We start from the raw sequence: 12,500 nt of genomic DNA, 5'->3' as shown, positions 1-12,500 counted from the left end.
AGTGATGGCAAAAAAATGTGTGAATTAATGAAAAGAATTTAGGTAACCAAAAGACCACGAAATATGGCACGCCATTACAGTCTACATTCTGTATATTTATACAAAATACTGAACACTTGAGTGTATCGTTTCTCAGGAGACTTAGTTTGTGTCAGACAGCATTTCCCATTCTGGTCTGTGTCGTGCTACGTGCCACGTTTAATAATAATAATAATAATAATAATAATAATAATAATAATAATAATAATAATAATAATAATAATAATAACAGTTCTATGCAAATAAGAGATCAAACCCTTGGTTACTGGTAGTGAATCGTACAACAATCATTACCTCTTAAAGAGGTCTCTGCTTCCGCTGAGAGAGAGAGAGAGAGAGAGAGAGAGAGAGAGAGAGAGAGAGAGAGAGAGAGAGAGAGAGAGAGAGAGAGATTCATTAGGGAGTGATCTGATCCATCTGATCAACCCTGTGAGAACTAACATCATTTGTGACCGAACTGACTGTGTCAGTTTGTAACTGGATATAAGAACTAACATATACTCTGACAAATATCATAAGGAACAACTACAATGTAATTAAGTTATCCGAAAAAGCAAACAGGCCTGGGAAGCGGGGGGAGAGAGACAAGGACCACAAACCTGTCATGAAAACCATCAGTAACCATACTACTAACACGAAGGTTCATCTTTATCCTGCCAGGGGCTTCACATCATAAGTAAGCCTTAAATACACACTGTGTAGGTGGGTTGGGGGGAGGTTGGAGGAGGTAGGGGAAGGGGAAGGGGAGGGATTATACTTCCCTTATATATTGTTTAAGTACCTCCACTGAGGCTTTTAAAATAAAATAAAAATAAATTTTTACAGAATACAGGACAAAGCGAAACTGAAGCTGTAAGGACTATCCACATTACCAAGGAAATTATTATTAAAATAATAATAACAACAACAACAATTATTATTATTATTATTATTATTATTATTATTATTATTATTACTATTATTATTATGAGGATGAACCCTATTCATATGGAACAAGCCAACTACAGGGGCCACTGACTTCAAATTCAAGCTTCCAAAGAATATGGTGTTCATTTGGAAGAAGTAAGAGAAGGTAAAGGGAATGCAGAAAGACGAGTCTCACCCATCAAAATTCAAAAATAGAGTAATAAAAAAAATGTATCAAAATGCAAGAACAGCATTAGGGTAGCAATGCATTGCACCTTCGTTTGAACTTTCGAAGTTCCAATTGCACGACATTCCGTTGACAAGTCAATAGATAAATAAATATATAAATAAACAAATAATTAAATAAACAAGCCAATTTGGCACAAGACAGAGGAAGGTAAACAAAAAGAAAGGTTACTGAGGTGTGCAAAGAATGTGAAAGTAGCAAGGGTTATGACATAACCCTTTGCAAGGCCAGGGTAGCTCCAATAACGTGGGCCAAAGATCCACCACCGCCAGTAGTATACACATGCCGTCTGAAGGAGAGAGAGGAGAGAGAGAGAGAGAGAGAGAGAGAGAGAGAGAGAGAGAGAGAGAGAGAGAGAAAGTATATATCAAGAGAGATAATTTTAAAAATACATGAATTTTCTGATAGAAAAATTAATTTATATTTTACAGATAAGTACTCAACTGTGCATTTTAAAGTTTATGAAAAATAGAAGGAATTGTTTTGATGTGTATGACTTATTTTCAGATGTTTCTTTTTGAAAAATTTTTGTACATAAACAATATATAGCATATGATTTGTTTGTTTTCTTGATATGATTTTTAATTAAAAGAAAAAAAGGAGAGAGAGAGAGAGAGAGAGAGAGAGAGAGAGAGAGAGAGAGAGAGAGAGAGAGAGAGAGAGAGAGAGAGAGATAATATTAAAATTACATGAAATTTTCTGAGAGAGAGAGAGAGAGAGAGAGAGAGAGAGAGAGAGAGAGAGAGAGAGAGAGAGAGAGAGAGAGAGAGAGATTATTAAAATTACATGAAATTTTCTGAGAGAGAGAGAGAGAGAGAGAGAGAGAGAGAGAGAGAGAGAGAGAGAGAGAGAGAGAGCACCTTCCACTCACTGCCAAACAAGGCCACAAGAACCATAACTCACAAACTAAGGACAGACGGCAGCTGTTGACCGACAGAGCTCATTTTGGAGGTCCTTGGTGGCCCATTGGTGGCCCCAATGACAAGACTTCGTTCATAAACAACTTGTAGTAAGTCAAGTTGCATCTTCCTAAACACTCAAGATAGTTGTTGTCGGAAACAGGTCTACTGATACAGAGATGTATCAGTTCTGTGTCAATCGTGTCCGAGACACACAGACCATAGGTATCAGTTCTGGTTCTGTATCTGTAAACAGGTATCAGTTCTGTATCAGTCGTGTCGAGACAGAGATAAATCAAATGTATCAGTTCCTTATCAAGAGACAGGTATCTGTTCTGTATCAGTTGTACTGAAACACATACAGCAGATAACACTTATCAGTTTTGTATCAGTCGTATCGAGACAGATCAAACGTGTCTGTCCTGTATCAATCGCCCGGGGACATTTAAGTAAAACATTCACAGTGGAGAATTATAACGCAATAAGGGCATTCAATATAGCAATAACGGTAAACAAATTCTTGAAGCAAACAAGGGCTTAGCTACTTGCAAGATTAAGTTATTCCACGCAATCCTCTAGCGCCCAAAGCTTGATGGGAAGAGCAGGTATGTAAATAAATAAATAAATAAATAAATAAATAAATAAATAAATAAATAAATAGATTAAAATTTTATGAAATACAAAGAATATTTCTCATAACAGGAAAACAAATATATAAAATAGAAAATCTAAAAAATAAATAAACATTTTTAAAAAGTACAAAGAACACTTCTCATATCCAAAGCACCACTACCACCATTACAATAACTGAAAGCATCACAGTAGTATCACCCACTCCATAATCAATCTCCCCCTCAACACCCACCTCGGGTTGTCGTGACATGAAGCAATCACCACTCGAAAGGGTTAAACTCACGGGAGCGCGCGCGCGCCTGATCCTCCTCCTTCGAGGATTGATAAATCCCCAGATGATTGCCTCTACAGCCGCTGACAAATCCTATATCACGGCATCTACATATTTCAGTCCCTACAATATTCTCTCTCTCTCTCTCTCTTTTACTAAGCTGGTGCAGAGATCTCTTTGGAGGAAATGTTTGTTTTATGATTCACCATCAGTAGCCACGGTTTGTAACTCTTACTGTTAAGTAACTGTTATATATTATCATTATTATTATTATTACGAGCCTGTTGGCGTGTGCTACGTGCGCTGGAACCCGGCGCTGCAGTCTCCCCTACCCTCCCGACCCCCTTCATAACCCGCCCCCACCCTGGGCGGACAAACGTGTTTGCAGGAGGAGGGCGTATGTTTCCCCTACCCTCCCGTTCCCCCCCTACCTACCCCGCCCCCACCCAGGGCGGAAAAACCGATTTGCAGGGGGTGGGTGGCTGCGTCACGTCTCCCCTACTGTCACCCGGGGGAGGGCAAACACGACCCAAACGGATTTTAATATTATTATTATTATTATTATTTTATTATTATTATTATTATTATTATTATTATTATTATTATTATTATTATTATTATTATTACGACACAACCCACATTGAAAATTAAGAGCATAGTGCATTTAGATTTTTTTCATCAATTTTGTTTTAAGTAGTTTTACCGATTCTTTTTTTATTCGTGTTGGCTTATTTTCCTAATTATTAAAAGTGCGTTCGTTAGGGTTTTCCCCCTATTCTATATTCGTAAATGATGGGGCTTGTTATAATTGTTATACTGTTTCATATCCATAAAACCCAGCTTTAGGTAGGCAATAAAATATCTTTTTATCTTTATAACCAAATTAAACTGCAGTCGTTTTCTTGTTCTGAAGGAAAATATTCAACTTGAATTTCTGAATTTCATGCCAAAAACATTGTAAATTAGTCAAAAAGTTCAGTTTATGTCATTTCAAAAACTATACATCTATCAAAGTCAAAGAAGTGCAACTTTGTCATGTCCAAAAAAATTATACCTTTATCAAAGTAAAAAAAAAAAAAAGGCGCGGTTTATCTCGTCAAAAAAAAAAATTATACATCTATTCTCATGTCAAAAAAATTACATTTATCAAAGTAAAAAAAAAAGCGCAGTCTCTGATGTCAAAAAAATTATACATTTATTCTCATGTCAAAAAAAATTACATTTATCAAAGTAAAAAAAAAAAAACCGCAGTTTACCTCATGTCAAAAAAAAATTATACATTTATTCTCATGTCAAAAATATTACATTTAACAATGTAAAAAAAAAAAAGCGCATTTTATATCATGTCAAAAAAAATTTATACATTTATTCTCATGTCAAATAAATTACATTTCTCAAAGTAAAAAAAAAAAAGCGCAGTTTATCTCATGTCAAAAAAAAATTATACATTTATTCTCATGCCAAAAAAATTACATTTATCAAAGTAAAAAAAAAAAGTGCAGTTTATCTCATGTAAAAAAATTATACATTTATCAAAGCGCAACACAAACACAAATTTTCCCAAAATAACTCTCTCAACCTATACTTCATCCTGAACCTCACAATCAACCTCTACTCCATAAACAACGAAGGGAGAATCAAATTAAAACCTCACAACGGGTAAGAACAGATGCCGAATAACGGGGGTGGGGGTGGGGGCAAAGACGTTGACAATAAATCCCCGTGACAAGTAGAGGTCCTTTCCTTGAATCTCCCACAAACAGGGAGTGACAAGTGCACCAGTCATGCATGCTACTAGACGAGAAAGGCAAGAGGTGGTCTGAATTACTGGACTTCCCTTCTAAATATTAGTGGCATGCCTGATTGCCTGACGCGTACGGTACTCGTTGTGTACAATAGGAAGACGAATTCACCTTATTATAGAGCAGAGTGATGAATGTATCACGAACAGCTCACGAATTCACCTTGTTATAGAGCAGAGTGATGAATGTGTCACGAATATTTCACGATACTGTCGATGGAATGGAATGGAATATAAAATTTAGGCTTTCAAAGGCCAAGAGCTGGGACCTATTACAGGTCATTCAGCACTGAAAGGGAAATGGAGATTAAAAAGATTTTAAAGGTGGGGGAACCTCGCAGTTGCACTGTGAAACAATTATCAGCAGAAGCAGGAAAGAAAGAGAATAAGACTGGAAGTACAGTACAAAGGAATGAAAAGCGTTGCAGCTAGTGGCCGAAGGGACGCTACAAAAAAACCTTAAGTAATGCCTACAGTGCACCGCGTTAAGAACACTAATGGACCTACCCGCCCCCACCCCCCCCACCCCCACAGGGAATACTTTCGATCAAAATAAAGATATATTACCACATGGCTCAGGCCCTTGCTGGCACGTTCGCTATACACTTCTTCAGACAATTCCGCTGACATCATCATATTTCTAAGCACATGCCAGGTAACAAATCTATTATTTTTAATCTTGGTCTTAAAAGGAGCACTAAATGCTTAATAAACCCTTCCTTCCTAACAAGCGCTTGCACTTTCAGGATCGTTCAAATGTTGCTGTTTTACTGTGTACAGTTCGACAAATATGTTTCTCAAACTCTTGTCAGTTTTCTGTAAAAGAAAACTATTGTGCCGGCTTTGTCAGTCCGTCCACACTTTATTCTGTCTGCCCTCAGATCTTAAAAACTACTGAGGCTAGAGGGCTGCAAACTGGTATATTGATCATCCACCCTCCAATCATCAAACATACCAAATTGCAGCCCTCTAGCCTCAATAGTTTTTATTTTATTCAAGGTTCAAGTTAGTCATAATCGTGCACCTGGCAACGGTATAGGATAGGTCACCACCGGGCAGTGGTTAATGTTTCATGGGCCGCAGCTCATACAGCATTATACCGAGACCACCGAAAGATAGATCTATTTTCGGTGCCCTTGATTTCACGCTACAGCGGCTGTACAGAAACCTCTATAACTCTATTGCGCCGAAGTAACTTCGGCGTATTTTTCATTTTTTTTTTTTTTTACTGTGGCTTTTTCATCGAGAGTATTTCATGCACTTGAGGCTTCTGCATATTCGTGCGTTTGTTCGCTGCCTCCACGTGAACTTCCCAACATAAGTAGGAGCACGCTGCCACATAAATAACCCAACTTACTTGACAATAAAGCGTGCAGATTCTCTCCTTCGGCATCAGATCTCAGAGATGATCAAAAGCAACACGTCTAGATGTGCAGCTACTCTTACCAAACCAATAACAAGTATAATATATGGACTTTTTTCTAAGGTGGGCTAAGTATAGTAGTAGCCAAATTGTGACCCAAACTGTCACTGACGAGCTGACCAAATAAGTGGCCAAGAAACTGCAAAAGCGCAACTTATAGTAGGTAAACCTAAGTGCAAACCTAAGTGCCACTTGGGGCATGCTAGTGAAGCGTCTGAGCGCCGTCTCAGATAATAATAAGTAATTAGGGTTAGGGAGCAGTAATATGGCAGAATAAAGGCTATAGAAAAGAGATGGCTTAACAACAATTAGGTGATAAAGGTCAGGTTACAGAATGAACCCCAAAGAGTGGAAAATCTGAGGCTTTCATTCAATGATTAAAGTGACTGGGGATATTGCTGACATGTTTAACAGCAAATACACATATACATAAATACGTACCTATATACATACGTTTCAAAAGCATATAAACGTGCATAAACACATAAAACAGCGTCCACTTTTCAAAGTACTGTATGAAACTTCGATTCAATAACTAGAGTGACTGGGGATATAACTGATTATCTTTTACAGCAAAAACAAAATACATAAATGTGTAATTATATACATACACATACTTCAAATCATATAAACTGTCGACAGACACAGACAAAACAGAGCCCACTTCACAAACACATATCTAAATATGTTTTACATACATAAATACATAAATATATACATACTCCAAAAGCATATAAAACGTGTATACCCACAAACAAAAGAGCAGCGTCCACTTCATACACACGTGTGTCTTCAAGACTCACAATATCTGATTCGAGCATATCTGCACCTAATATCACTGGGGAAACTAGCGACTGGCCCAAAACCAAATTTTGACCCATAGTGACGACATCAAGCACAGGGGTGCGACCCCAACTTACTTACCTTCTCCTCCTTTTGCCTGCAGGCAAAATCCCAGGTAATGGATTTCGCTTCAAAGCCGATCTGGAATTCCGAAAGCAAGGGGGCCACAAGCAATTAGGCTCCTCCCAAGACTTAGGTATTAAAGTATTAAACCCCTGTTAGGAAAAGAAGAAGAGTTAAGAGAGATAGAGAGTGAGATAGAGATATAGAGAGAGAGAGAGAGAGAGAGAGAGAGGGAAAGACAGACTCTGATAAAGGGGGGAAAACGATGATGCGATAGAGATAGAGATATAGAGTATATATAAGGAACGAGCGCGCGCACGAGAGCGCTTTTATCACACGAGGAAGAACGTCACAACCAACGGGTTTTAGGAGACAGAAAAGACTGGGCTGACTGACTGACAGGGGCGCGGTGCCCGGGGCACCAGAGGGCACCACGGGGCGGCAGCTGTCTCGTTTCCGCCCACGGGGTGGGCGGGCGGGCGGGCGGGCGTGTTGCCTCCCTCTTAAAGTGAAAAGCTAACTTCTAGATGGATCTCCCGAATGCAGTACACAACGAGAACCCTTCCTGTGATTCACATATGGGGCTAACAAACGAAATCACAACCACCAAAATGTTTTTTTTTTTACCGGGGGTTATAATCATACTGTGGGGACCCTACTTCAGCTATACCCTTTGGCGACTGGCCAATTGTATTAAGCCACATCAACAACAGTATCATCTAGCATTTTACCTCTCTCTCTCTCTCTCTCTCTCTCTTTGCGGCTAGCCAATGAAGGTATTATCAAAATAATAATAATAATAATAATAATAATGATTAACATTTACATCTCTCTCTCTCTCTCTCTCTCTGCGGCTGGCCAATGAAGGTATCACAGTACAGAAAATAATAATAATAATAATAATAATAATAATAATAATAATAATAATAATAATAATAATAATAATAATAGCAATAATAATAATTCTCTCTCTCTCTCTCTCTCTCTCTCTCTCTCTCTCTCTCTCTCATAACTAGCCTGCCAAGGTATTATAATAATAATAATAATAATAATAATAATAATAATAATAATAATAATAATAATAATAACAATAACAACAATAATAATAATAATAATAATGATGAAAATAGAACTAACTTCACTTGCGGCCACAGAACATAGGCTAGGTCAAAATTTCAATGCCCCTGCGAAACAAAACAAAAAAAATAATAAATAAAAAGTGATACCATGTTAGTGTACCAAGACCTCAGTTGCGCACAGTCATCATGAATACCTAACTTTAATGCAACAAGCAATTGCACGATTTAACGAACGCTATATAAACCTTTACAACTCGCATAAAATGTTAACAAGATTATCTAGATGTGATTTCTCTCTCTCTCTCTCTCTCTCTCTCTCTCTCTCTCTCTCTCTCTCTCTCTCTCTCTCTCTCCTTTATTTTTTAATAGGAGTGTATTCATCTAAAGGGTTGAGTGTTATGCTTCATCACCCTCTCTCTCTCTCTCTCTCTCTCTCTCTCTCTCTCTCTCTCTCTCTCTCTCTCTCTCTCTCTCTCTCTCAGGCTAACCAATAGAGGTAGCATTAAGAGAAATACAAATATTATTAACAAAAATAACAAATATTCTCTCTCTCTTAGGCTAGCCAACAAATGCAGTATTAAGAGAAATGCAGGTAACACAAACTCTCTCTCTCTCTCTCTCTCTCTCTCTCTCTCTATTAATTTGACGACACCATCAATAGATGAACACCATAAAGAACATGAAACGGTAATTAACGTAAATCCTTCCAATAAACACAAGATGCCCCGCGACCTACAACCCCCCCTCATCCTCCACCCCCTCCAGCCTTTCCCCCACCTACTCCCCCACTCCAGCTAAGTCAGCCGACATCTCTTCCGTACCCTCATGAGAGAACTTGCAACAGACCACATACCCACGGTGACACTACTGCCAGCTATGAAACCTTTGATCATATGCCCCACATGCCAAACGGAATTGGAACATTTATGAAATATGTGTAACAAGCGCATGCGTGTTGTTCTAACAGCCACTGATATGTATATGTATATGTATATGTATATTCTATATGTGGTATGTATGTATATATATATATATATATATATATATATATATATATATATATATATATATATATATATATATTATATATATATATAAATATATTTTATCTGTCAAAGGTTACATGACAATTTTTTATTACACAAGCAGCAATGAGGAGTTTCCTTGACGGAAACAAAATTCGAGATCAATTTATTTTCTGAAAGATTTTTGTAAAAATATAAATAAATAAATATATAAATCTGAAATTTTGACAACTATATCAACCCAACATCAGCATTTAATTACAAATATATATATTGATATATATAAAATATATTTATATTTATATATAAAATATATATTACACTGACATCTCTTGCAACATTAAAGGTGTCACAAGCTTCCATTCGGCGCTTTAACCTCTAAGGAATTGGGAATACTCCGATGCGCTAATAATTCCCGAGATCCAGAAGCTCAACCGTGTCAGTTCCTACTGGGAGATTCCCATCTAAACTGGGAATATACAATCTGATAATTTAAAGACACATTTACATATAAAATTTTGAATCAATCTTTGGTTAATATTTATAACATCCGTGTGTGTGTGTGTGTAACAACTCCACGTCTTAGAAACACCTTATTACAATTCAAACAAGTCTTTATTGTAATGCATATAAATCTTTATTGCAATTCAGACGTCTTTAGTGAAATTCAACAGAATGGAATGCACTAATGCATTTCTCCAGACCGTATGGAAAAACCCTTTTCCTTGAATCCTCTCTCTCTCTCTCTCTCTCTCTCTCTCTCTCTCTCTCTCTCTCTCTCTCTCTCTCTCTCTCTCTCGTAAAAAGGTCACTTCTTTCCCTCCCTCCCTTCCTTCATTCGCGGTGCGGCTGGGGGCCGAACGGCCTAACCCAAGACCAACCTCTCCTGACCTAATGGACTGTGTTTGTTATCTGAGAGACCTCTCTCTCTCTCTCTCTCTCTCTCTCTCTCTCTCTCTCTCTCTCTCTCTCTCTCTCTCCGTTGCCCAAAATGGCACGGAACAGGGAGGGGCTTCACTCTACCGGAAGCGGGGTACGAAAGCTGTGAACCTGTTTGTGTGGGTCAACGTGGTTTCACTTTCGTTACTTCTCCCATCTGTGTATTGAAACTGGGAAGGTCTTTGTATGAATCGTATAGAGGCCTTTCTTCGTTAAGGGGTAGTTTTCCATCATTATTATTATTATTATTATTATTATTATTATTATTATTAAGAAGATGAACACTATTCACACGGAACAAGCCCACAGGGCCCAATGACTTGAAATTCAAGCTTCCAAAAGAGCATAGTGTTCATTTGGAAGACGGATCAGAGGGTAGGGGGAAATGCAGAAAGAGGAGATTAATTGTTAGAATAAGAAAAAAATTTAACAAGTTAATTAATAAACATATCAATAGAGCCAACCAACCAAGATTGTGTTTGATAGTCTTTATGTCTCCTGGTTACATCCATCAAAAACCAAAACCAATTAAAAATGCGCTGTAGTTTCTCAGGCGCAATCGATTTTCTGCACAGCTGCTACAGTGTATAATCAGGGCCACCGAAAATAGATCTTTCTTTCGGTGGTCTTGGTATAATGCTGTATGAGCTGCGGCCCATGAAACTTTAACCAGGCCCGGTGGTGGCCTGGCCTATATCGTTGCCAGACGCACGATTATGGCTAACTTTAACCTTAAATAAAATAGGAACTACTGCGGCTAGGGGGCTGCAATTTGGTATGTTTGATGATTGGAGGATGGATGATCAACGTACCAATTTGCAGCCCTCTAGCCTCAGTAGTTTTTAAGATCTAAGGGCGGACAGAAAACGCGTGGACGGACAGAGCAAGACGACACAATAGTTTTCTTTTCAGAAAACTGAAAGTGGATTTTGACAAAACACTGTGTTAACATTCTTTAGCCCACCCCCTTCAACTGGTTAAATCTTGGTGTCTATCGAAGTAAGGTTTAAACATGTTTCCAACGGAAATCAAACCCAAACATTCACCGACATCCAGAAAACGTTTACCAAATGTCTCATCCAAATCCACTTGACCGTCACCGAGGTATCGTACTGTTTTTTTGTCATTTATCATTAAATGTCGTCTTGAAAATTTATCATAGTATTCTCTGGTCTATATCGGCTTCCTACCAAAATAAATTCACAATCAGGTATCCATACAGGTCTTGACTTCCTGAGTGTATATAAACCTACATATATAATTCCACGTTACAGTCGTCGTTAAAAATGAACTACTAAGTATTAATCGCCTAATTAAGAAAACTGCAATAATACAGACACTGCCATTTGCGTTCGTGTGTTCATGCGTATACGCATGCTTACGCAAGGCAATGCCGAAGAAGTTGTTTAAAGGATAACTTAAGTTCGTATTGGCTTGCCAAATATCCTCCCTGTAAACTGAAGATTTCAACTTTGGCGACTATTGCAAAACCTGGAGTAAACTTCAATATCAAAATAAATGAAAACGCTCGCAAAACTTGATTTAAACTTCAGTCTTAAAATAAACAAGATCAAAACACTGACGATAATCCACCTCTACGAAATCAAACACCGCAAGACCTCAAGCAACACGACAAACTTTAAAACAGAAAGAAAACAAAAAACTAACCGATATTCCATTTGGCAAAAGACTAACGCCGCCGCCGCCGCAGTCGCTACTGACGGGGACAAATGGCCCAGAACGGCGTCTCCTGTTCTATTCCACGGGCGAGAAATCGAGCGACTTACGAAACCCAGATGTCATTCCATCCAATCGGACGTCTGAGAGAGAGAGAGAGAGAGAGAGAGAGAGAGAGAGAGAGAGAGAGAGAGAGAGATGAGAGACGCACACCCACCTCGTTAACGTCACGATTTATGATCGTTATTGGAACGGTTTGCAGATGCGCAAAGTTCTACTACTGTGCGTCAGTCGTCGTCGGTTGTGTGTCCTCTTGAAATGCCGAGTGTGCACCACTGTGAAATGTCATGAACATGTCGGCAACTTGTTGCCAACTCATTGCAAACATGTTGGATACAAGTCTCCCTCCCCAACCCAAGAATGCATCAGTTGTCGTCAGTTATGTCCTTTAAGGGTAACTGATCTTCTTTAAGGTTGAGTCCACAATACTGTAAAAAATGTTGGCAACTTATTTTCAACTCATTGCAAACATGTTGGATACAAGTCTCCCTCCCCAACTCAAGAATACATCAGTAGTCGTTAGCTGTGTTTTCTTTACGGGTGAGTCCATGCTACTGTAAAACACGCTGGCAACTTATCTTCAACTCATTGCAAA

General features: G+C 38.3%; 1 protein-coding gene across 16 annotated transcripts in view; it reads right to left on the bottom strand.

Annotated features, from left to right (window-relative positions):
• Positions 1-12,500, bottom strand: part of mub (poly(rC)-binding protein mub) — an 835,667-nt gene that overhangs the window by 792,095 nt on the left and 31,072 nt on the right. For 3 of the 16 annotated variants that reach the window (XM_067124753.1, XM_067124741.1, XM_067124759.1), the window contains exon 1: positions 7,144-7,504. The exons of 11 other annotated variants lie outside the window; for them this stretch is intronic. The gene's annotated coding sequence lies outside the window, so the exon portion shown is untranslated. Of the gene's footprint in view, positions 1-7,143; positions 7,645-11,836; positions 11,984-12,500 lie in introns of those variants that run through there. 2 more of the 16 variants (XM_067124772.1, XM_067124769.1) reach the window with 2 other exon arrangements.

The sequence above is a fragment of the Macrobrachium rosenbergii genome, chromosome 22 (genome assembly GCF_040412425.1).
Source record: "Macrobrachium rosenbergii isolate ZJJX-2024 chromosome 22, ASM4041242v1, whole genome shotgun sequence".
Taxonomy (NCBI): Eukaryota; Metazoa; Arthropoda; class Malacostraca; order Decapoda; family Palaemonidae; genus Macrobrachium; species Macrobrachium rosenbergii.
Note: the sequence above shows the minus strand (reverse complement) of the source record. Positions and strands in the feature narration are given on the sequence as shown.